This window comes from Camponotus vicinus, unplaced genomic scaffold, assembly GCF_025532165.1.
Source record: "Camponotus vicinus isolate PSW18456_S1 unplaced genomic scaffold, iyCamVici1.0 SCAF_13, whole genome shotgun sequence".
NCBI lineage: Eukaryota > Metazoa > Arthropoda > Insecta > Hymenoptera > Formicidae > Camponotus > Camponotus vicinus.
Window position 1 is genome coordinate 14,136,486 of NW_028141949.1, and position 27,129 is coordinate 14,163,614.

Sequence of the window (27,129 nt, forward strand, 5' to 3'; positions counted from 1 at the left end):
AAATATTCTAATATTCTTTTCATAAAAAAAAAATATATATATATAAAATCATTAAAATATAAAATAAAAAAAAATCTTGATGACGAGAAATTATTAAAGCAGTCACATACTTGAATCTCGATACAGCTATTTGTCGGTTTGTTGCGTGTTACTGATTGCGCCATCCACGTGGCATGTCTGAAATATTTTTCGCAACGCACCGAATTACGCAATGCGTTGAAGCAGATCGTGCTCGAGGAGTCCGGCTTTCCGCATCGCCGATCATCCGGACCCAAAGTGCGCCAAATTAGCGCGACCGGCAAACGGCTGGAACCGTTTATGTAACGGCGGGGGACAAGTTGATTATCCGTAATTCAGCCGGCGAAAAAAATCCGCGAAAGCACCTGCGGAAGGTACGGGACGCGTGGCGCGCGGACCAACGTTGCGGTCAACCATCGCCGCCGATTATTATCCGCAATCCCGCCGTTGGTTGGAAAAATCTGCGGGCACCTTACGGAAACGCAAAGTGGTCGGTCTCTGCCGACGGTACGTCCGCGACCAATTATCCGCAATCGACGACGGTTACTAACGGACGCATTATGGAAATTCACGTCAACCCCTCGAGGGTGTGCGCCTTCGGTTCTCACGAAGAAACCCAAACCGTCCCTTAACTATGCACGAAGAATTATACTAATCTTATCGATTTATGCGAAGCTTCTTTACGTTTTAGCACTCGCTTTGGACACATAAAATACATTACATTACAATTATATAATTCGAGCTTTATTTATTTTTTATGTAACAGAAAGATATAAATTTAAAATTTTTCTCTCTCTCTCTCGGTTATTTTAACTATCCATGAAATTAGAAATGACTGCTTATTAGATCGTGCGGTAGATACATTTTTTTTCCGGTATCCATATCATGTATAGCAAAAAATTTTGATCTAAAAGAGATCCACTTTAAACGACAGTCAACTGCTAGTCTAGTTAAAATTAATTAATTGGAATTACATTAATGCGACTCAATTTTAGAGGCAAAGCAAATGATCGTTTTTATCTATATTCTTTTCCTCGCTGATATAAATCTATTCAAGACCTGTGCTCAAGGCCAAAGAAAAAATCTCAACATAATAGACAGAATTACCAGCTACGTGCTCTCTGTATCTGATAGATCTCTCCTCTCTCTCTCTCTCTCTCTCTCTCTTTCGGTATGCATAAAGTACACCTGTTATTGCAGACAACCGCTCGAATTATCATGCGTGCCACGCAGGCATGCGTAACTGGAAAATGACTCGGTTTGCATAACTCTCGGTCAGATGTTTCCCCCCTGGATCGAGGAAGCGCCGAAGGAGATCCGGCGCGCGTTATCCTTCTCCACTCGAGGACCCGCAGCCGGGATTTGCATCCGACCGGTCGGTTTGTTTTTCCACGTCGCGAGCGAGCACGCGATCTCTGCTGTCTATTAACCGTAAATCATAGCTCATGAAAGCGACTCGGGCGAGTAGAAGGATGAAAGTAACAGTTTACTTGCGCTTACGCGCGAACGTGTAAAGTGGAGCGTGCGAGATGTAATAGAAGCGTCGTTGGACACATTTCCATAATATCGAGATTTTGTGAAAAATTGTCTACAAAAATAGGCAATATAAATAATCAAAGATTTTAATAATTGGTTTTTCTTAAACTGACTAAATACTTATTTGAGATCTTTGTAACTTCAGATATTTTTGTTTCTTTTTTCAGAAGTTACAGCAGTACTTCCTTGATTTCGAGAGATGAAATCTTTTAGGGGGTTAATTTTTTCTGTTATATTATTATTTTCAAATTTATATATATAGATATCACATAGAATATTATGTTGTATATATATGTGTATGTGTCGCATGTGTGGGTACAATTTAATATCAAAAAATCACTTTTTGAATACTGAATTTAATAAAAATGAAAAATGTAGTAATTAATAATTTTCCGATCTTCTTTTAAAATTAAAAAATTTAAACAAGATTGAAATATTTTATTTTAAAATGACACTACTTTGACGTTTTTCAATTTTTTTCTAATAAAATTTCGTTCGTTATAAGTATTTTATAGAAAAAAATAGATCAAATTTTTACATTTCAAACAATTACACAAGGAATAGTATCTCACATCGTACAATTATACGCTTTTAAACACGTTATGCATGGAGATTAATATTTATCGAAAAAATCCAATATCAAAAAAATATTTATGATAATAAAAACAGATTAATTTTTAACATCCTTGAAAAAAATCGTCAATTTTTGTTGACTAGATAGATCCCTTGATTAAAAAGTTACCTATCCCTTTAAGATCACGTTCGCACAAGCGGTCGCTTCATGTTGCTTCATCTTCTCTCGATGTGCCGATCGCACGTTCCCGTTTTCGAGAGATCGACGGTCCTTTTGCATCGCCGATCACGAGATAATTTCCTGATTGGTCCGGGCTCCACGTCGAGTTGCCCCTGCGATCGGCCAATCCAGCAGCGACCGTTCCACGTCCGGGGTTAACGCATATATATATATATATATATATTCACGATCGTTTGGTGTCATTACATAAGATGCAGCCACGATGAGAAACCGGCGGGCCATACATATATGAACAGAAGAGGAAGGGAACAACGGGGGGCGAATGCAACATACGAACTCGTCGATGATATATGTTTTTATCGCATCATATGTTTCTTTTTTATTTTTCGATTTTTCGTATTTTCAATATGCGTGGATTCGATCGAGATTTACGATCGATCCGGTCGTAAATTTGCGGAGATGAGTCACGAATTACAGTCCGTCCCGGCCATTTCGCGAGCGTGCTGTTTGCACACCGAGTGTATTATCCGAGTGTATATTTTTTCTTTAACCTTCCATTGCTTATTTCGACGTGAGTAATATCAAGGATACGAAAGCAAAAAAAAGATCGAGCGAAAAAAATAATTTTCATGCCTTATCATGCAGCAAAAATTCGCATTTAAATATTTAAAACTGCAGCAACATGAATTTGCAATTCTAGTATCGCGCCTTGAATTTCTAGCAAAGTATTGCATCAAACGTAATGTAGCATTAACAGACAAAATTACGAAGTTAATTATGCAAATGGCATCCGCGCGATTCCTTGTTACTCGCGTAGGCGAAGAAAATGATGAGCTTATTTATCATTTGTTCCCAGGAGAAGGTCTTTATTAAGCTACCACATGTCGAAATTGCTTCGTTGTCCGAACGAGGCGTGCGATCTTATCAGGTCATCTCGAAGAAGGGGAGGGATCGAGTGTAATTCTCGCGGCGCGTGACCTGCAATAAGATTGTACACCCGATACGTAGATCCGCTGTAGTGATGAGCGCGTAACGAGGCAGGTGACTTTAAAGAAGATATTCCTTTAGTTAACGGATAATCCGTGCCTCCCTACCTCGTTTGCCGAGTAGGAGGACACCATAGCCCGAGGCGCACGTTGATACGGTTACAAAAAGCGATGTAAAACACCCGGGACATTAAAGGCCCAATCTACTCAAGTATAAAAAAAATTTATAATTTTCAGGATTTTTTTTCAATGTTAGAAATCTTTCTGGCATTTTACATATATTTTTTACACTTGTTATCGATGTTTAAACAATCGGTATTTTTAAATCTTGGATATTTAGCTTTTTTGTCTAATACGAGTCTTTGAACGTAGTGTGTTCGAAAATGCATACTTGGATGATGTAATATTTTGTTCCTGGTGTAATTGTCTGAAATGAAAAAACTCGATTTTTTTATTTCGGATATTTTTGGAATATTGCCTAATTTTATTGAAAAGTATTGAAAAATAACAAAGTAGTGTCATTTTAAAATTAAATATGAAATATTAATTTTGTTAAAATTTTAATTAGATTCTAATTAGAATTCTTTCTTTTAAATTTTCTATTTAGATTGATAGCCCCAAGAAAGTATCTTCCTTCATTTAAAAAAATTTTATTTATTAAATTTTAATTTTTGAGAAATATTGAAATTATTCGATCTATTAATTTTCAGGATGTTTCAATTTTGCTGAAACTTATTCATTTCTTGAAGATCAGAAAAATATTAAATATTAATTTTCTTAAATTCTAATTAGATTCGCAATATTCCAAAAATATCTTACTAATAAAACTGGATCGGATTTCTTCATTTTAGACAATTACACGAGGAACAGCATATCATATCGTTGCTTTTGAACATGTTAAGTGCAATTTGTTTTAAATAAAAAAGAAGAAATATCTAAGATTTAAAAATAAATACATGAAAAATACCCTAGTCTTCCTCGATAAGGTCCAAAAAAATATTTATTAATTAAAATTTATATTTAACAGAAGCTCAAGAAATACTAAAGTGTCTTAAAGAAACTTTTTCCCTTTAAAAATACTGACGTACGATTTAAACATTGCTCTAAATATATGTAAAACACCAAAAAGATCAATTTCTAATATTCTTAAAAAGAAAAAACTCATCAATTTTTTAAACTGCTAGAGTGGACTGGACCCTTAAGGATTCTTAACCGCCAGGTGAAAGCACAAATGACACCTCGAATTTCGTATCGATCGGTAATGAGCCGCTTGCGCGAGCGTGAGAAATTTACATCAAGAGGCTAATTGAGTAAGCGATTACCCTCACCGACTCCTCCTTCATATCGTACGACGATTTGCTTAATAGTCCCGGTCACATTCGCTGAATAGTTAATACACCTGCGTACGAGGCGCAATTTCCGAAGCCGAATTAAGTGATCTCGCCGCTTATTACGGCGACAGTTTGTATCAGGGCCGCGCGCGCGACAAGAGAACCAATAAGTATCTTAGAAATTATTATCATATTCATGAGAGACTTAAAATCCCAAAATTTATGAAAAAAGAAAGGATGAAAAAGAGATCTCGACGAGATTTTAAGCAGAAAAAAATACTTCTTTTCTACTTTGCTTCCTTAGTAAAAAGATTAGAATACAAAAATCATTATAAACGTAAATAAATAAGCATTAGAATAATATTATGCCATAATGCATATATGCAAAATATGAATTTTTTAAAATAAAACGTTAAATTCTAAAATAGCTCTGTGAAAGCATCCACCCAGAGCGAATGTCTCTCAATCAGTTAACGGGCTGTTCGTTCCTAAACGGAATAAGATATAATTCATGAAATTAGATTCCTAAGATTACGGGATTCGACTCTATTCGAGAGATCCGTTTTCATTACAATAAACACATCAACACCGATTTCTTCGCCGATTTCTCTGCCGTAAAATCCCAACGGAAAGATGATTGTTTAGCACTAAATTTCGGAATATTTCGGTAAAATATCACGACTTGTCTGTCATCGACATCGAAGATAGACGATTTTATGATTACGATATTGAAAATTGATGACTCGGATGACAAGCGCGGAGGAATTTTTAATTTTCGAGCCCTTTGCCCACGTGTCGACGTAAATCCTCGAGGAACATGGCAAACCTGGACCGTTTACTGCCTGCAATTTCCACGTCCGTGTCAATGCATTAATTAAAGCGACGTTACACGTCTTGTAATCGCGACATTGACATGGTCTCCAGGCTTATAACCGATCGCTCGCTTTTTTTTTCCTTTCATTCTCAGCAGGGCTGGTTTTGCTCTCGCAGCTGCATTTCTTCTTGCATGAAAATTTCGTAAAAATGAAGGAGTTCCATTCGATAATATAAAATGACAAATGAAAAAAAATACAAATGTATAAAAATATACTTATTATTATTTTAAAGGCAATGCACAATTTGTATCAAATACTTGATTAATCTCTCATATATTTTTCTTTTTCAAAATATTTATTTAAAAATTCATTTTAAGATCCAAAGCTATCAAAGATGTGAATTGCTCGCTCGAAATTAATACCGACGTAATGAATCATCTACAATTGACCGACAATGAATCTCAAGTACAATGAAATACTTTATCGAGTGGTCTACTTCCACGTTTTTAAGACTACTAGGCCATTTTTTTCAACTGCCTAAACTGATAGCCTATTGCGTACAAAGAGAAAAAGCTTCTCTTAAAAGACGATCTTGATTCTCACGCGAATTTTATCACGAGCACCGACGTTGTTGTTGTTGTCCGGTACTTTTTATTAAGCAATAATCGAAAGACGACTCTTTAACGATTCGCTCAGGAATTCGGTAGATTTTTAACGGTCGTTAAAGCATCGGGAATCGCGAGGTGTATCCCCGAGAGAATGTGCAACGTGGACAGAGAAAAAAAATTAGTCGAAACACGTGCCGATATAAAATATTCGAGTCGATCGCCGGCGTCGATTTTTTGCAGACGATGAAACGAGAGCTTCTCCTTTCAAACCCAAATGAGAAATTAAACAGCAATTACATTCGACAAGAATAGATCTGGACAAGCGTACGGTATCGGTCATTAATTTTTAATATTTTACAAAAAGTTTCGTTATAAAAACTTTATATAATTCGATACTTCAATGTATGACAGTCAATTACTCTCGATAGAATAATCCTCGATGCGTATTTCTCTTTTATTGACCGTGTAAAGAATCGATTTATGTAAATTTTTTTTTAATCCTCTACCGTATTTATGCCGATGATTTACGCTAATGATTCACGTCAAGGTAAAAGATCTCTTCATAAATCTTCAAAAAGTATGCGTGTAAATCTCTTATTCTCGGAATAAACTAGACATTTTTCATTCACTCTCACAAAAAACGTGATAACATTATCGTTTAGCTTCTCACCGAAAGATATTTTTCCAAGAGGATGAGCCTCCGCCGATATTTCGTATCTATTAAATCACCGAGAGGTTCGAAATTGAGTGAAAATAAATGTAGTTACAATACTTCAATCAAACACGGATGGTGAAGTGGAATCCGTTAACACGAGATACGATATATTTTGTCACGCGGCGCTTAGCTAAAATAACTTTAATTATGAATGCGATGTTAATTAGCGGATTCCCTTTTCACCTGCTTATCTCGATTTTTAACACGGTCTTTTTTAACAGGATGTTTCATAATCTCCGTACAATATTTTAATAGCGTATTTTAAAAGTAAAGTGGAATCAAAAATATCTAAGAAAATATCGACAATAATTTTTGAATTACAAGTTATCAAGCTTGTCAATAATATTGTGTAGTATTTTATATGGGTCTGTTATTTATTATTGATTTATAAGAAAATTAATGAACTGATTCCCACAAATACTTCTTCTATCAAAATAAAAATAAACCTCATATTTCTTAAATGTGAAAATATTGAGTTTATAATTTTATTTAAATATAATTGTATATTTATATATAATTAATCAATCATTTAATTGTTATTTAAGAAAGAATTAAATATTTTACATACAACATTTATAATATAATTAATATTAATATTAATTTATTCATACACATGAGAAAGAATAAAATCAGCTGTATAATAAAAATCATTATCAGCTGATGTAAAATATCTTTATCCGAGGTGCAGTTTTTGAAAAAGTGATTCACAAAGGCCGACGTACTCTGATCAATGACGTCGAATACGAAGAATACTAAAAGGAAGGCTGAGGGAGGAGAAATAAAAAGTTTCTATTCCGAGATGATCTCATTAATGGCTGGTACTAATCGAGGAATAAACAGCTCGATCGTTCGCTCTTAAACTTGCTCTGCTATAGTTTCATTTTTTTTTCTTTCATAAGCGATTAGGGCCGCTTGCGGATGAAAAAAATCGCGATAGCTTACACCAAGTGACGCGGCGCCATTTTTTTCCTGCGGCTTGGCCATATGGCTTGTTACATCGCCGGATAACTGTTTTACTTTTTATTCGGAATTTATACGGCTATCAAGGATGTTTATAGAATCCTACGTCTCATTACGTTGGATATATATGATTTTAATGATTTGCCCTGTTAATGCTTATCGCGTGAAAAAAATTCAAAGTGTCGTGGTTCTAGGGTATTTTCATTTACGGTTTCCTGGCTCCAACTTGGAGCCGGTTTAACGATTGCTTGTGTCAATCTACCGCGTCTCTTGCAAAAATTTGCGTTTCTAGCTTTAATGCGGATTTAATTTATAAATTAGTAAACGGGGTAAACAAACATATAAGGGGTAATTCATTAGTTAAATCGACGAATATACCGCGCGCCGTTAATTGGAAGTTTCAAGGGGGACATCAAACAACCAAGCGATGGTAATTAATGAATCCTCTCTTTTCAGACCATTCGGGAAATACGGCGGCGTCGTCTCTGCGCGAGTGAGATTTTTTCGAATATTTATTAGAGGATTCCCCATAACAGATGCCGCAATCGCGATGGCGTATCGCGATGTTCCGAGTGATTGTGACTACCGGTAGCACGCATGACATTCCGCAAAGGCAAGAAATGGTTAAATCTAACTTATGGACGCCGCGGAAGTTTTACAGCCTACCAATCGGATCCTGTCTACAACGGCACGGAAATTATGTCGGCGGCGCGTCCAGAAGCAAGGAATTCGCCGTTTACGCTCCACGAAGCGTCTTATAATATTTTCTTCCTTCGTCTTTTGCAAGTTTTATTCCGTTTAGCGCTGTAACGTTCGCTGATGTATCTAAACTCGATTCGACTCGATTTTAAATAGAACACGATGAAAGGACTTTATATAAATGAAAAAAACGTTTAAATTAATCGAGCTCTGATGTGAGACGATTAAATCTCACGAGCCAATAAGAAGCAGAGGCGAGATGCTCGTCAGTTTCATGGAAAATTAATTTTTTAAAAATTAGAAATTAATTTCAATTTTTCTTAATTTTTAAAAAATAAAAATTAATTTTAATTTTAATTTTTCTTGGTCCTATACCGAGTATGTAATTTATTTTTATTGAATCTCTCGAATTGAGATTTTATATGTTACATATATAAGATGAAGAAAAATGCTCCTATGCACGCTAATCAATTTCACAGAAAATTAATTTAAAAAAATTCTACGTCTGATTCTCTCTTCTTGACCAGCAAGATATAAATTTAAGGAAAAAAAAAACAAATCTTTGTACAAATTTTGATATCACTCTTTTTCATAAAATCATCACATAATTACGTATGTTTTCATTTATCAACGAATATGATTATTGTTATTAACACATGATGTCTTTCTAAAAATGTGATTGAATTATTCTACATTTTTTCTTAAAGATAATCACGTTTGTTTTCGACTGCGTTATTTACGAACATTTGTAACGTTATTCTGTATTCGAGGCAACGGTAAAGGCAGGGATTCATTCAGAAGAGCGACTTGTGCACGCGCGAAAAGTGCATAAACTCCTGCTCAAGCAGTCATCTGTATCTTTTTAGGGGCGTTGCGCTCGCAGCGTTTCATTGACTTCCTGCGGAGGATGCGAGGGTGTTCCGAGAAGAGAGGCTTCTCTCTATGATACAGTGATGCACAACTCGCGTCCTAATAATTCCACGCGATCTATAATTAATATTCTCTATAATTCTTGAATAAAAAATCCGCGAGAATTAAATATAATATTCACGATAATACTTGATTAAAAAATTAAAAAATTAAAAAATCCGCGAGAATTAAATTATAAAAGCCAAATTAAACGCCTTATTTCCGAATAGATACTGTATTGCTTGAACCGCAAGCGCTATAAATTGATTGAATATCCTTTGAATACCAAGGCGACTTAATGTATCGATCGGCTCTTAACTCACGACCGGATAATGAAGGTCGATTTAGCGATTGGTCTCAAGAAGCAAATTGTGCATCACTGGCGCGGCTACGTGACACGTCACAAATTAGTGGCCCATCGGAGGTATGCGATCTTAGGCGGTCACCTCTCGATTACTCCGGCTCTGTGCACGCTAATTTATTTGACATCGGTAATGCGGCCTTAGCGCTGCGTCTAGGAAGTGTTACTGCTAACGCGGAACCGATGTCGTAGAGATGTCCTACTCCTTTATTCAATCAACGGAACAATCCTCGGATGAAGTCGCGTGGCGGAATGGACGTAACGGTCACCGTGAAGTGGACATCATTGTTAAGCGAGAAATATCGATATATTGTGTTTAACCGTGGAAAGACACAATGGAATACGGTAAACGGCTAATATTTCTAACCGAACTCTCCCTTTTGCTGTAAAAAAATATGGTCCTGAATATCAACAAAAATTATAGTACAATTTTTATAATCGTGGAATATACTAATGTAAGCGAAATAATATGTAAAAGAAAAAAAATAAATATTTTTATTCAATAATATACGCAAATATTACGAAAATATATACGCATTATATTTTATAAAAGAATATTGTAAAAAATAAAATATTAAAATTAATTATTAAATTAAATATTATTAAATTATTATATTATTAAATTAAATATTAAAATTAATTATTAAATTTAAAAAGAATATTGTAATTATTCAAATATTTTAATTCACAGACAATTGCATATAATTTGAAATAGTTTAGAAATAAGTAGTTTATAGTAAAGCATTTTTATAGTAATAAGTATCTTAATATTATAAATATTATTTCGCCTATCATGAAAAATAAGAAAATATATCTCTGAAAATATATTCACCGAATTCTGTTAAAGTCATCTCTCGCTACGGTGCTTTAGTGTAATTAAAAAAATATTGATGACATTGATTGGCGATTTTATCAAGCAATATGCTCAATCTTGAATAATTAATCCGTCGATATTCCTCCAAAATTGAATAATTCAGTACGTATTCCGCTGCGCGTACGATTTTCAGCCGTAACGATATTTATTCGATTACGATGCAAACAAGTCGATGTCGCCGACGTCGGGCGCGATTAAATTTCCTTCTCGTCGATATTAACACTTTATTATATATCGACGATCGCGACGACGAGATCAGACAGCAACGGACAGCACGCGCGGACTCATCCAACCATAGTAAAACTCACTACGCCGGCGTAATAATGGTCCATTAATTAATATTTATGCCTCTGCCCACGTGGCCATGACGCTTCCTTTGCGTATACATTAATTCTAACGCGGTTGCATCCGCATTATTCACGCTCCGCGCCTTATTAAGGCCGTTAATCGCGGCGAGGGGGGAAAAGAGAGAGCGAGATGGAGACTCGGTTTCGTTTTTATTGGAGTAGCTACGTCGTCTCCCTATCTCTCTCTCTCTTTCTCGTCGCGGATTTAATAACCTTCGTTTTGTCGATGCGAATCTCCGTCTGAAATAACTTCATCCCGCGACCGCTACGCGATCCCCACTTTTTTCACTCCCTTCGATCGTAATTATCGATTCGGCTACTCCTCGATGAAAGCCTCTTTGAAAGGAAGGACCTCGAAGGAAACCTCTTGACAGGATTCTTTTTACATATAATATATGATACACGGAATATATAATACGGAATACAAAATAAAATTAAAAATATATCAATATTTTTAGCAACTTTAATATTTTTTGGAAAAGATAATTTCGAGATAGAGATACAAAAGAACTTTTTTTCTAGTAGAAAAACCAAATTTATTTTTTTTCATTATTTTTCTTTAATATAATATTATTTTCCTTCATACTATAATAAAGAAACTAAAGTTTCTGTGTTTTTAATTTATCTTTTTTTCGAAAATAATTTTAACGAAACTTTTAAATTAAATAAATCAGATCAAACATAATATGATTCAAATAATTATCAGTTAGAAATACATAACAAAAATTTTTATTGTACATCTAACGGGAAGTTATGCGAATTACATTATATTTGGTCTTATTTTAACCACAAGGAAGCTCATTAATCCTCATTAAAAATATTTTCAAAAGAGTAAAATAAAAAATAAAAAGATTAGTTTTTAATTTATAAGATCACATTTATGAATTGTGAATGAATAGAAGAAGCTGATTATAAGATGCTTTTTAATGAAAATAAAGATTTAAAAAAATACATATATGAAAAAGAAACGAAATTTGTTGCTTCTTTTTCACAAAAATAAAACCGTATTTTATGAAAAACGAAACATTTAGTTTTTTTGCATCTCTATTTCGAGGTTTAAATTTATTCAAATTTAAATTAAACTATTCTTCTTTGGCTTTCAATAATTCGCTTTCTGTAATCCAGATACAGTGCTCGCTGTCTAAAACTGGCGTGATAAAGGATCAAGGAGGTCGAATATATATCTTTTTTATAAAATATTTTTTTTATTAAAATATATATATTTTTTTTCATAAAATTTTAACAGGAATAGTTCTATATGTGATACCTAATTGCGAAGACTCACTTGTAGCCGCCGATCGAGATAATGAGTTCCAAGTACATTATTACATAATAAACAACAGAGCACGTATGTTGCTAGGCCGCAATTATGCGTTCGCCGCAATGTGTGCGTGCCACGATATTAAAAAGCGTGCATGTGCGTGTTCGATTGATCATCGCGCCGTGACGCGCGATTCCTTTGGCTTTTTATGAACTCTTGCTTGCTCGCGAAAACGGCTAGACTATTCGAGGAAACATAAATTTTCGCACCGCAAATGTGACGACAAAATGAATGCGAGGCAGATGCCTTTTCTCTAGATCTGAATATGTTTGCGGATGAATGCCACGTTGAAAGTTAATGATAAAGGATAAGAAATCTACTCTTCAAACTGGACAATCATTTTGGATAAAATGAAAATCAGAGGAAAGTTATTTTTAGAGACAGTTTATTATATATTGAATATTAAAAAATACTCTAATTTTGTTGGAAAATTTTCGTGACAAAAAGATTCATTTCGAGATAACACGATCGTAAAATGTGATTCATCCCACTCATGTCAAGCGCGCGCACTTTCCATTTCAACTAGTCTAGTCTCGATGTATAAATGCATGCTTTATTATACCGCGACGGATATATACGGAGGTGTGGTAGACACCGACTAGAAAATGAAAGGGGTTCCGCCAAGGGTACACTAGTGAATCAGCTGGGAGAGCGAAACTTCAGGATAGAGGATTTACGGGCAGATAGAGAAAGAACCGTTATTCAGAAAAAAAAACGCGAATCGAGCAGCATACTAATTAATAAAGTGATTAAAGCCCATGCTTTTGTTAGATACTTTGTATTAATTAATATATCATTTATTTGTTTTCTTTCAAATTTTTAATTTATTTACTTATTTCTTTATGGATGGATGACATATCAGCTGACAGTTGTCGCTCTGATTTTTGTTGCAACCAGTGTTTATCATCGCTCATATTTAATCAAATTGCATAATATACAAAGATTATTAAATCTATTATTATTATATTATTACCTAAACTAATTATTATTATTAAATTTATTATTATTATTGAATTAATTATTATTATTATTACCTTAAAGATTATTATTATTATTAATTATTTCTTTTAAATTTTTACGTTATTTACTTTACAATAATTTTGTTTATAAAACTAGTTTACGATTAAGAAATTATTGTACATAAATTGCATTCTTATTTTATCCTTTTAATATTTTTTACGTTTTTCTGTATCAATTTTTCTTTCTTTTCTCTTCAGAAGCGCTTGTTACTTTCTTGTAGAATAGCATGGAATAATTTGTAAAAACAACTACACATGCATTCTCGTCATGCTATATGCTCTTATAAACACGAGAACGATAACTTTCATAAAAATGTGTTTCCGATATAATACGTGTTTGCAATGCCTCAAACATATATCAATGATCTCGCTTATCTTGCTCTCATTAAATATTTCCACTGGTCGTAATTTATTAGCATTTTTCGAATTCACTGATATAACAATTCATTCCATCGTTAAAAACACACGTTCCAACGTGTCTTTTTCTCATCCTACCTAAAATCATAAGTATAATACCGTGTGCGTTCCTCACATGTTACATTCACGACAAGGAGCTGCGATTAAGCGATTTAACGAGCATCATCCTTTAATCGCATCAACTGAAAACTCGCTTTCCTTTAATTCTCGTTAAATCTGAAGAGATAAATCGGAAGAGAAAAGGATCCCGCTAATGTGATATTTTTTTTGCAAGAGTTAGAGATGCTTTTCGCGATTTAAACTAGGTTTTAATAACTAGCAAAATCTCATTGATTCATCAAATTTACCAGAAGAGCGAACGCGTGCTCGCCGAAAGATTTGCGGCGATGAAACTAATTCACACCGGCGTTTGTGATTAATTAATCGCCGTCAGTTAATCAATTTATGCCGGCTACCTAACGACCGAAAAAAGCACGAGAAAAAGTTCGCGCGAAAGGTGGATGCAATCGCTCAAAGGTAGGCAGCTTTACAGGATGTGGCTGTTGGACAAACAGCTCTTGTGTAAATTGATTCTCGGCAAATGATGTTTATAGCTATAATATTTGTATCTCCCCAACACTCGTCTCTCACAAATGCAAGAACGCATTCAATTTTCGCGAAATACTTTTCTTGCAAGATCATCGTAACGTGATTAGATCAGATTTGTCATTCTTTTTCTTATGCAGCTTCACGTCGACTCCTCGAGAGACCCTCCGAGACTCTTCGAGGCTCTTCGACATCTTTATGCGAGCTTCGTCTCCGCCGCGATTGAAGCGTCTCGTTAGCTGTCCCGTATGCAAAATAATGCGCGCGCCGCGCGTCAATGAAATTCTGCAACAAGAACAAGATTGAGACTTGCCAATCGGAGATCGGAGGGTCGGGGTTAATAGCATGTCACGACAAACCGCGCGCTTTCCTTCTCGCGACCGCGCGCGCTCGCGTAATAGCCCCGGTAATTAATCCATCACCGAGGTAGCGAACTTTGTAATTACTCACCGTTAATCACAATTTCGTAATTACTTGGTACCGGTCGCCGCATGCGCACCCGGGGCCCGATATCGCGCGAGTAAACGAAATCAATCATCGAGTTTTCGAAGGCGCGTCGATACGATCTTTAATTCTTCTCTCTCCTCCTCTCCCCCCCACCCGCTGCGGTAGATTTTTCCGATGCAGCAGGGTAATAACCACACACACGTGTAATTACACGAGGGCGAACGAGCGCTTTTCTTTTTCTTTTTTTTTTTTTTTACGATCTTTTCGTCCTATAACTATAATTCATACTTAACTACGTGTGTAATCGCGGTGTCGTAAAAAATACTCATTGAAATATTCAAGAAAGAATTTTAGTTCCGCCAAAGGATCAATTTGCATCGTTATTTTTACTGCCTAATGGCAATTTCATCCTCGCGTACAATGTATCTGCATATGAATCAAATCTCCTCCCCCTCCCCCGTCCCGAATGTGTCAAAGCAACGAAAGTCTTTTCTCCAAAGCGTGAAAAATAGAAATCGTGAGAGATTTCATCGTAAATGAGTAATTTGTAGAATCATTAAAATACATCCATGAGAGATTGTATAGATTTTCAGCTGAAAGTAACACGGCCATCTAATGAGTAATTAGTAAATTTTCATTATAGATATTAATGATATATACTTTGTTAGGATGTAAAATAGCGCAGTAGTGGTGCTGAATGAATAGTGACAGCGGAGAATAAATTGTAATAATTTTTCATGCAGTAAAAAAATAACAGCTGTTTTAAAATCTAATTAAAAAATTATAAATTAATATATGTAATTAGAAAATAATTATATATATATATAATTAGTAATATTAAGTTAAATTAATCTATATTTTTTATTTCGCAATAATTGTTATATAAACAGAATAAAATAATTTTTTATAACTAAGCGATGAAATTATTATGATAACATCATAAATATTTCGCTATAATATAGTTATTTATTCCACACAATTATCTTGGCTGACTTCGACCTCATCTATCTGTTGATCTGTTAATATCAGATTTTAGAATCACACTTGAATCGATTACGGTTTATTACGTATAATTCTACTAAAGACGCCGACGACAAAACCTATATAGAATTATCCTCGCTCTCCAGTTTGCCATCTATTAATAATAAGTCATTAAACTTTCAAGGTAAGATGCCATTAAACCTTCGTCAATTATATCGAGCACGCAATTAAGTCGCTGGCCTAACGAGGTGAAGAATACACTCTCCAGTGTTCGAGTGAAAGCATTTCCGTTACTTATTGCGACCGATAAAAAAGCGAATCTAGCAAGAATCCTTCCAATCACCACTTCTCCGAAATGTAACCTGATTGAAATGATCCGGATTGTTGAAGTGATCTGATTTTTTCGGGGCTCCAGCCCGGTCCAGAGTCGCGAGTATCATCTGCCGTTCACCAACACGCGTGCACGGAATGACGAATTGCGGCGGTGAACGTTTAATACCAAGCAGGAATACCGACTACCAGAAGTCGGTATCCGATGAATAATAACCGTTGAAAATTATGCCGGACCCTCGACTTTTTTTTCCGAACCCCATAAATCTCCGCGTACGACTCGGGTCAGTGATACTTCATACGAGTCATCTAACGTGACTTAAAGAAGACATCGATATTGTCACGCGCGCGATAATATCGTCGAATATATATTATGATACGAAACATATACACACACGCATGGGGAGCGTGATAATGATGCTGCGACGTAGCAGATGTCGTTTTGAATTCAACGGGGGATAATGATTTCTCACTTAGCGAGGCACCTTGACGTGCAAAAAAATGGAAAAGATTAGGTAAACCGTTAATTATGAGGATAAATATATCGCCGTGATTTATTTTATTCCAAAGATCGTGAAAGAGAAAAAGTAGCTACTTTAGATATTTTTCTGGTGGGTGCGAAATATAATGTAAGATTTAATGCAACGCGCAGTTATTTAGGAGTAATATATACACTAATGTCAATAAATTAATTCAATTATACAGATTTTTTACCGGTTGGGAAAATTTCACGTCTCATATATCGCTAAATAATTGTGACATTTGGTTCTCTAGCTGTCGAGATAAAATTTGTCAAATTGTTAATTGAACATTCTTATAAATACGTTTTAAAAAACGCTTTTTAATTATTTAAAAACAGAAAAGGCTTATAAAAATTATTATTAGAAAAAGCTTGTAAAGTATTTCATTTCTTATTTGAATAAATTAGATAAAGATGTAATATAACAAATATCTCTAAAAATTTTCGAAATTTAAGATTGCAATTAATTATAAAATATATTATCGTGAATATTTTATAAGTAAGAGATATTTAATTTTGTTAAGAACGAAAGAAATTTTATAAGAATAAATTTTATAAGAACGAAAAATAATTTTGTTCTTCAAAATAAATAGATTATTTTGCAATTTGACTACTCAAGTACATCGTTGTCTATTTTTATTCTCGCAAAAAGTGATATTGACTAAAACAACTTTCGCGTATCATCTTCTTTTCCGATCTAATAAGCGATAAATTTATATCCCAGGATTTTCACAAGACTTCTTATTGTAATTAGATATTCGGGTCAGAGAAATTTAAATCGAACGCATCAAATAAATCGATTGCATCGCTCAATACGAAGTATCGATTTGTCTTTAGAATCGGCAGTTATAATTCTTTATAGAAATCAGTAAAAACAGAGAATAACTTTGTACGAGTTTACGCACCGAAAAGAAATAATGTATATCATGGTTAATGTATGTTTTCATGCAAGAATGCGTAGGGCCGCTGGTATATCTGGTTTAGTCCTTGTAAAAAAGTGACGGTTCCACGATTTCGCAATAAAACTCTACGACAGTGAATTATGATTCTAATTAGGAACTCATCAAGTTTCCGTAAGGGCTACTAATAAAATTTCGTAAATGACGAATACAGAATACGGTGAAAGAACGTAATTATCGTGTCTTAATTAAACTTACATACTGTTAATTAGCAATGAAATGACTTGCTTTAGATAAAACTCTTTATTACCAAAATTATATCCAAACATATAATGTAAGTTAATTTTACTTTGGAAATAAAATAGAAAAAAAATTTAATATATGAATTATATGATAGAAAATATGTCAATAATAAAATTTATATTAATATAATACATATAAAATATAAATTATGTAAATTTAAATTGTGTTATTTCCTAAATTGATTTTGAAAAAAATTTATATTAATACAATATATGTATATAAAATATTTTCTAAATTTTTTTTCTAAATTGATTTTTAAAAACTATCACAATATTTTAAATAAAACTCAATTTGTTTATCCAAAATTAAGTTTGCTTTTTACTCCATTATCTATGCTTATTAATACTCATAATGTTTTAAAATTAAATTTACATAATTTTGGAAACAAGCGGCTCAAATAATCAATCCGTTACGGTAAAAAATCGGTATCATAATATACCTCTTAGCGAGATGATCTCACGAGTCCTCCCCCGATAATAATGCGCCGCTTTTGCCGTAAGCAATCGAGCGCAAAGTAAAAAAGTCAAAGCCATAGAATACGCGTCGTACTCCGTTGCATCGATGAAGACGAGAGAGTTTGAGATGCGCTTTTCTACGTCATATTTTTCACGTTTCCGCCAATTCCCACGAAAGACCGTGAAATCTATTCAAAGGATCACGCTCCGTGCGTTCAGAATCCAACAAGACGACACGGGAACTCCGGCGATAAATCGTCAGCGTTGCATTCCGACTCCGAAATAAAATAAAAGAAATGCTTTACAGATCCAATCTCGGCGTAAAAAGATTTCCCCCCGAAAAGGAGTAGCACGTGAAGAACACGCGAGACATCCATAACGAGCGACCTTAAAATTCCGCTAATTGCGTGCCTCGCGATGAATTAGTACGATTCGAACGGCGGTACCGATTGATGGATGTCTGGCATTTATGCCGGAGGTGCCTCCGTGTCTCGTTACGTGCGACGCGGACGCGGTCGCATTAAAATTAAAGAAGAGGAGCTCGCGCGAAAATGGCGACCGCGCCGGGTGGTTGGGTGAAGCGGAGGAAAAAAGCTCGGGAACCGTGGCAGCTGGCGATTTTAACGAGGTCCCTCGCGGGGAACGATTCGCTGGCCAGAAATTTGATTGCGGGTTCAAGAGGGAGCGATACCAACCGTCTTTAACTGTTTCCTCTCTCGGCCGATTAACATTTTTCGGCAAAAATAACCGCCATTCGACCGCGCGTTGACGTTTATACTTTATATGGTCGCGAAGGATTTAATGGATGCGCAAGTGTGCGTGCGCGTACTTGATGAAATGAAACGAGGATAATTTTCAGACTACGCAGATTCGGGTAAGTATATACATGGGATGACGCGAAATTACCGCGTTACCGCAAATATGATGGATTGCGGATTTCCTTCAAAACGAGGGGAGGGAGGAAGAATTATATAGCTCTTCCCTAAAATTATATGAATATTTTTATCAGTCTGCCTCATCTTTTTCGAGAGATATCGAATATTACTCATTATGATAGAACACTTATAAACAGCTTAAGCGAAGCGAATTAACGGTACCATAGGAAATTTGGAAAAGATAAAAATAAATAAAAATAAAATAAAAATAAATAAAAATAAATAAAACATGTAAATAAAAAGAGAATCCATAGATTCAAATTATTAATTATGGATTTGCTTTAAAAAAACGCTACAAAAAAATCAATAGACAAAAGTAGATCGAAAAACACGGAACGATCTAACAAACTTTCAATTTCGATAATTACGTTTTCTATTTTATAAAGAGATACCCGTGTATCGAGGAAGATATCGCAAGAACAGATGGAAAATGAACGAAAGGAGCAAAAAGTGACCGTGATCGAAGAAATTGGAGCATCGAGGCGTGGCACCGGGACGACCATCTGTTCTATTAGACTTAAGGAAGAGCGATACCTGCTCTTCAGCTGAGATCTCGATCTGGCCTCGCTTGTCTTGTTCCACGGGGATAAAGTGGGTATGTAAGTAGGCGAGTTTCTCGAGCTCCATATGGCCTTGCAAGGCCATTTCTAAGCAATCGGAAATCAGAGATTGTTCTCTCGTTCGCGAGAATGAGAAAATTTAGAAAGATGCGACATCATCGTAAACCTTTCGCGAGAATTTCTTTTTTAGTTATTGAAAATTTATTTTATATTAGATTTAAGATATGTTAATCAGTTAAAAATTGGACGACTGATAGAATAGTACTCGATATCTCTCGATATGGTATAATTTCGAAATAATTATTCGAAGATTCTTACACAGACCTTTCCTTTCTTCTTTGCTAATCATTATCAGAATAATAACCTAATAAAGTACCTACTTCATTTGACCGGAAACTACTATTAATGAAACATATAAGAATCTGAATATAAAAGAAACCGTAAAAGAATATATGTATACAGCAAACAATTGAAATGAATTTTATAAGCACAATAATGCAAACGTGTATTTTTAAAATCAACTTTAAAACCTATTTTTAAAAAATTATCTTTTTTTCAAATTAATAAATAAACAAAGTACAACGCAACAACTGCACTGTCGTATAAGTTTCGAAAAATGAAAATTATGCAACGAGTCGATGCATAATTTCGTCGAAAATGAGTATTATTATAGTAATTACACCTAAACGTTACCTTACGTTATTACAGTGAAATAAGTTTCAAGTACAATCAGCATTTTGAGATCAAGAGTTTCGCAATCACCGATCATGTACGTATATACGCTATACAATTCTATAAATGTCTCAAGGAAGAAGATCGAATCAATCAAAGAGCAAATCAATCGAATATTCAGAGAAAAGATTTATGTACATCTACATCTGAGAGAGATAATTATTCATCTCGAGATGTATGCGATATTTAAATTTAAGGATTAAGGAAAGACGTTAATTAAACTAAATTATTTAAGTTTTTTTCTTTTCTTTCTGATATATAAAAAAATTGAGATCATTTGATAGAAAAATGTATTCTTCTTTTCATTTTTGTCTGAGAGAGAAAGGTTGCATAAAATTTAAATTAATAAATCAAATAAATCTTTAGCTTCACAAGAGGCAAATTATTAATCCATAGAAAAAATTAATGTTATCTGCTTAAGTAAAATAGATGACTCGAATGAAAGAAACGAAGTAGCTGATTTAATGCAACAATTTAATAATTTTTCAATTTAATAGAAATTTTTCTACATTATTCGCTAATTTTAAATATATTTGTCTCAAAAATCTATGTACATATTGATGAAAGAACATTGCATGATGGTAAAAGAAAGTTCTCGCGTGTTAGTGTCAGCCTTGAACCGGGACACCAACCGGAATCGAAACGGTCTTTTCGAATGATCAAAATAATTATTCGAAATTTCGCCAACTGATACGGAATAATGAGTGAGCAATATTTCGAAATGATTGATAACGGTATCGTAATTGGAGATGATCAATCGAACGTCAATCTGGAAGAGCAAATTGCGATGGTAAGTTTTAATTATTGTCGGCAGCTCGTCACATATGCAAAAGACTTGAAAATCTCAATACTACACATGTGTGTATGTCTGTGTTTATGCGAGATAGTAATTATTTTAGCGCAGACAATCAATGCACTAAATAATCTGAATATCAGTCTACTTCTCGATGCATCTTTGAACCTGTTATTTATATCGCCTTCGAAGATTTATGATTTATATTGTAGATAAATAGTTGGCAATAAATAAAATACTTTGCAGCGATTTTTCTTCCCTCGATATAATATATATGTCTCGGAGACATGTGTCAGAAAAATCTTGAAAGATCCTAACTGGCACTAACCTGTTAAATGTCAGCTGGATGCGGCAGGCCATGCGGTAAGTTTCATCGGCCGTTGTAGACACTCTACAGCCAGGTGATCGATGATCTTCGTAGCACGTGGACGACGTTTGTCAGGAACGATAATGAGCGTGGATCGCGGCTTCCCTCGGATCCAGCATTTTAACAGCTGTGGCGGCTAATTTTCGAGTTTGATTCACATCCTCTGTCACAAATTTTATTAATTGTCAGTTCACCAGTCAATTAACGCGCGGCTATAATTCTATAGAAACTACTTCACATCGCGAATTTTCAAAAAAATGCTAGTTCTAATGTTCACATGGAAACTTTCGAAGGTAGCATGAAAGATGAATTATACACTTTTCGAAGATATTCAATTACGATAGTAGAATTTGTACATTTTTTACGAGAAACGAAAGAATTGTGTTTCGTTGGCATAATCGAAGGCCAGAATTTATGAGTGAAATTTCTTCAGAAGGCAAACTGATGCGGCGACGAGAAGCAGATTATTCTTGCAAGGTACCTCTCTCTTCCTTTCTTCTATTTTTATTTATCTAAATTTAAATAGATCCCAGATGCGTATAAATTTACTATGTCGAATTGTAGTAAAATTTATATCGCGGTTTTCATCGGTAAAGAATAAATTATTCCATGAAAAGAATTATCCTTTCCATTTTTACTCCTTGTTGCAAATTTTTCTCTTTATATAAATGCAGCAATTGTGCGATGCACCTCTTATTTTATTCCTTCTCTCGCTAAATAAAGCAATAACGATACGACGATAAATTTCATAAAATTCAAAATGCATCGCGCAATAGATAGATCGTTCTCTATTTTCTATTTTACCGAATCCATCGTTGCTTCAATATGTATGCTCTTCGCAAGGATCTTTTCTTCACACTTCAACAATACCCAACATTAGCGGTGGCGCATGTGAGACAGAATTTAGAAAATTACGACGTCTCGTCCAAGCTCTCCGGAATCTCAATCGATGTGCTTGTGATCCATCCGTTCCAGAGGTCCATCTCCCGCGAGTTTCGGCCGCGATCCCAAGGGCAAGAAGGGATGCGAAGGGATCGGAGCGCGCCAACGAGTATATTTTGACGGATGGTGTCGCGTGACGGGGTAGACGAGAGAAAGAGACCAGGAGGATGAGTTTCGTGGTGGATCCGTGCCGCGTGGTGGTCGGGTAGTTTGTGGCTGCGAGAGGCACCACACAGGAGAAGTGCCTACGACGCGGAGCGCCGCCGCGCCGTCTTCGTCCTTGCGGAGAACAAGCGGTTCCTCGTCGCTCTTCCGACGTCTCTCGCTCACTCGCTCCTTCCCTTCGCTCTTCCGCGGCTTCCCTCGCTCTCCGGCCTCCTAACCGCGCTATTGCACACGGCTGTCTCTCTCTTCCTCCGCGACTAGCAGCGAGTCGTCCTTCCTCGTCGCGCCCGCGTCGACGAGCGAGAGGAAGCACTTCCTTATTCCGGTGCGCGTTACGCACGTCGCGTTCCAGTCGGATACTTCGGCTGGAGGAGAGGTACCATTGAGTCGTTCAATGATACTCTCAAAGTCAATCATTTCGATGTGAATTATCGCGTTAAAAATCTGTCCCTCTTTTTTTCAGGAAAACAGCTGATTGATCGGGCAAACTGTCAAAGTGGAGTATGCAGATTGTACATTGTATCGCGAGAGCACACTCGAAAGGAGGTCGACTTTCGCACGACTCATGCCACCTTGTTGACCGTGCTAGCTGAGAAAATAAATGCAACCGTCCCGTCGTGACGCTTTTCACGGTCGTTCACGGACCGGCACGTGACCGCTCATCCAGCGCGATGGAACGTAATGGATTATCCTTGATAATCCCGCCAATCTAGATTAATCTCTCTCGCTGCTGAAATTTCGATTCTAATTGCAACGTCAAAGTATTATTAATATCAAGCAATAAACGTAAGATTTGATCCTTTAAATGCTCCTGATCGTGGCTCTAAATTATTGTCAATCTCTCGCAATTTCGCGTAATACTTTGGATAAGTATTAACGAGCTCTTTTGAAAGTCATGAATGTAAAATCTCGACGAAATTGCATAATATATTCAAAATACAGCGATGTCTCATAAGTCTAGCAAAATTTCAAGCTTCTTCTCGTGATGCGTGCAGAAAGAGGCAGTTTAACACGTTCATAAAATGAAATGACTGTACCATCGTCTCGTGCTAATTGCAATCGTAATAAGATGAGTACCGAGACGTGTACTTTTAGAAAAAAATATAATACGTTCATGAACGTTACATTTGTCATTTTTTCTTTCTTTGACACCTAATTGCTTTAATATATAATTTTCCACAATTTTCTATTGTATCTTGCGTCGTAATATTTTAATGTTTATTTCATTCCCTTTATACAATCATTTTTAGCCAAGTTATCAAATAAACGCGCACTATTATTTTTGCTAAAAATAACAAACAAACTAGGGCGATAATAATCGCCATAATTATTCGCATCTTTGAAGAATAAAAAATGATTTTGCGTCCGCCTATATCGGGCATGTTGTATCTTGGCGAGAGATCTGGCGAAAGTTCACCGGAGGACGTGTCATCGCTGCACGTCGTTTACGAGGCTGCAATAAGATCTCAAAGTAATTACAACGTGCCCCCTGATAATTTCATGGGCGTTTTAATGACATCTCCCCGTCCCGATCGCAGCTTATGAATATTGACGTAAAATCAAATTCCACGAGCCAGCGATCCATTGGCAGGCCAGAGGGGGCGATGGAGAAGCGTCAATATTCGGGGCCCACCCGCCATGCAATTAGAGGTACAGTTTTCATTCGTTTAACCGGCTATGCAGATGGCTGTGCTGATACTTTCGTCAGTAGAGAAAGGAAGAGAAGGAGAGGATATTGGCACAAAAATCATCACGGCCACCCGGAAAGTAATTAATGGATAATCGGCGCTCCTCTTTTTCGCGAATGCACTCACGATGTAACCCCGATAAACCGTGCGATGGCTTTTCGTCGCTTATTCTCCTCCCCTACTTTCTCCCTTGGTAAAATTGATTGAATTTAGCGCCGCATTTTAAGTCGGATTCGACGGAATGCGATAAACGGTGATGCTCAAACGCCATATCGGGGACGAGGGTCACTCGAATATATATATATAAAAAAAAAAGAAAAGGTCCGATATCGGTCGTGGTCAGGATTTATACTCATTGCCGGTGCGTCTCTTTGAAGAGGAAAGAGAGAGAATTAACGGTGCAAAAATCGTCGCCAGCGCGCTTATCTTAATTTGTGAGATTTCGCATGTGAATTATTAGATTCGGGTCAAACGTCTCGCGTGTCTCGTAATAGCATGGTACACTAATATCTCCGATCGATTCCTGAACCGAAGACTCGATTCTTGAAACAAGCTGCGACAAAACGGAGCTTCGAAAACAGAGAAACTTCCGGTGAAATGAATAAGAGGTGACTATAATTTTTAGAGTAAATATATTTAAAATAAATATATTTATTTATTTTAGAATAAATATATTTATTTATTTTAGAATAAATATATTTAGAATAAATATATATATTTAGAATAAATATATTTATTTATTTTAGAATAAATATATTTTTAGAATAAATAATTGCGACGCAAGAAGAAATTATTTAGGAATTTATCGTCGTTTTTAGAAGATTAAATATGAATATTTGGATCGTACAAAGCGCTTCTTGGGAACGAAGACGAGTAAAAAAATAATAGAAGCTATTTATTATATATGTGCGAGGGATAAGCATAAAGTAAAAATACGAATGCAATTTGATTGTTTATTCTAAATATTATATCTAAAAAGCAATTATATTAAGAATATTAAAAAAACGAAAAATATTTTAAAAAATCGCGAAAATCCTACACAAACCTGTTTCGTTTTCATATATCTTTAATCCTCGCTCTTATAACTTGTCACACCGGTATTAACACTTGACATGCGCTTTATAAACTAAACGACTCCATTTGTCATTCAAAGATGCTTCTGTCAAGTGAAGACTTACGTTCGCGCGGATGAAAAGAAGCCGGGGTCCAAGAGGTCAAAGGATGATAGGGAAAGAGCGCGTAAGAGGCGGCGAGGAAGCGGCTGAACGCAAGACGGCACCGTATACGGCTTGTGTACGAAAAAGCCATAAATCTCGAGTAATCTGAAAGATTTATGCACAATAACGAGTCCTCCACCGCGCGCGTTTGCCGCTTTTTTTTTATTTTCCTTCCGCGTGTCGAGAAAGTGCGAATTCGTGTCCCACATGAAAACGTAGCGGCAAACGGGGAGCGTCGTTGCTTTCTTTCTTTTTTCTTTTTTTATGCAAGATGTAGAAGATCCGGCAATTTGTCACCGTCACGCGCAAAATGCGATCTGCCCCTTCGCTCTTTTATTTTCCTCTTTTCTCTCCTTTTTTTTGTCATCGTTTCCGCCCTTGGTTCGCTTGCACCCACCTGACTGTTAATTCTCGGAATAAGATTGAGGAGCGAACAAGAGAATGGAAAGAAAACGCGTGTGTTTATCGTCGTTAAAAATTCATTAGGCGGTTAATCTCGTCCATTTGTCCGCCTCCCTTGTATCTTCATTAAGAGTCTACTCTACCAATTTAAATAAAAAATTGGTGATTTTTATTGAGAATTTTTTTATGAAGGAATTAATCTTTTCAGAGATTTACATATGTTTTCATTCGATATTTAAATAGTACGTCATTTTTAAATCTCGGATATTTAGCTCTTCTTTTGTTCAAAAAAATAAATCATATGTCATGATTATCTGAAAAAAATTTTACTTATCCATAGAATATTTTTTGGACATTAAATTTGATTAGAATTTAAAAAATTAATATTTAATATTTAATAAATTTATATAATTAATATTTATTTAAATTTAATTAATATTTATTAATTAATATTTAATTAATATTTATTTAAATTAATATTTAATATTTCATAAATTTATATAATTAATATATTTATATATTTAAATTTTTCTGACGTTCAAGAAATGAGAAAAATTTCAGCAAAATTGAAACATCTAATTTTAAAATAACACTGTTATTTTTCAATTTTTTAAATGAAATTAAATTCAGTACTCCAAAAATATCCTACAGAACAAAATTAAATCAAATTTTTTTTATTTCAGTCAATTACACACAAGAAGCAAAATTTTTAACGTATTGTGCACAGAGGCTCGTACTGAACAGAAAAAAGCTAAATATCCAAGATTAAAAAATACTGACGAACTGCTTAAATATCAATAAAAATATAAGTGAAGTATGTTCAAAAAAAGATCAATTGCTAATATTTAAAAAAAATTCCTAAAAATTATTAATTTCATACTACTAGAGTAGACTGGGTATTTAAAACCATATGTCGTAGCAAGATAACATTATCGCACTTATTATATGTATTAACTATCGTTTATGATTGTTCCGCTGATTTTTGTGTCTTCGATTATAGAAATTATCTGTATCATCAATTCTTTCCAACAATGTTACGTTATTTCCCGAAGGTGTCGCATTTTCGCGCTCGAGCAAAGCGGAAGTGCGAACGAAGAAGGATGCGGCCGGTCCACAGGACACGTATGTACATATGTAT

At 35.2% G+C, this 27,129-nt stretch overlaps 1 protein-coding gene across 3 annotated transcripts in view; it reads right to left on the reverse strand.

The window, feature by feature from the left end:
• The window catches only part of Sha (shavenoid), a 97,630-nt gene that overhangs the window by 62,533 nt on the left and 7,968 nt on the right, over positions 1-27,129 (reverse strand). For all 3 annotated transcript variants that reach the window (XM_083086091.1, XM_083086092.1, XM_083086093.1), the window contains exon 3: positions 21,539-21,740. The gene's annotated coding sequence lies outside the window, so the exon portion shown is untranslated. The remainder of the gene's footprint in view (positions 1-21,538; positions 21,741-27,129) is intronic.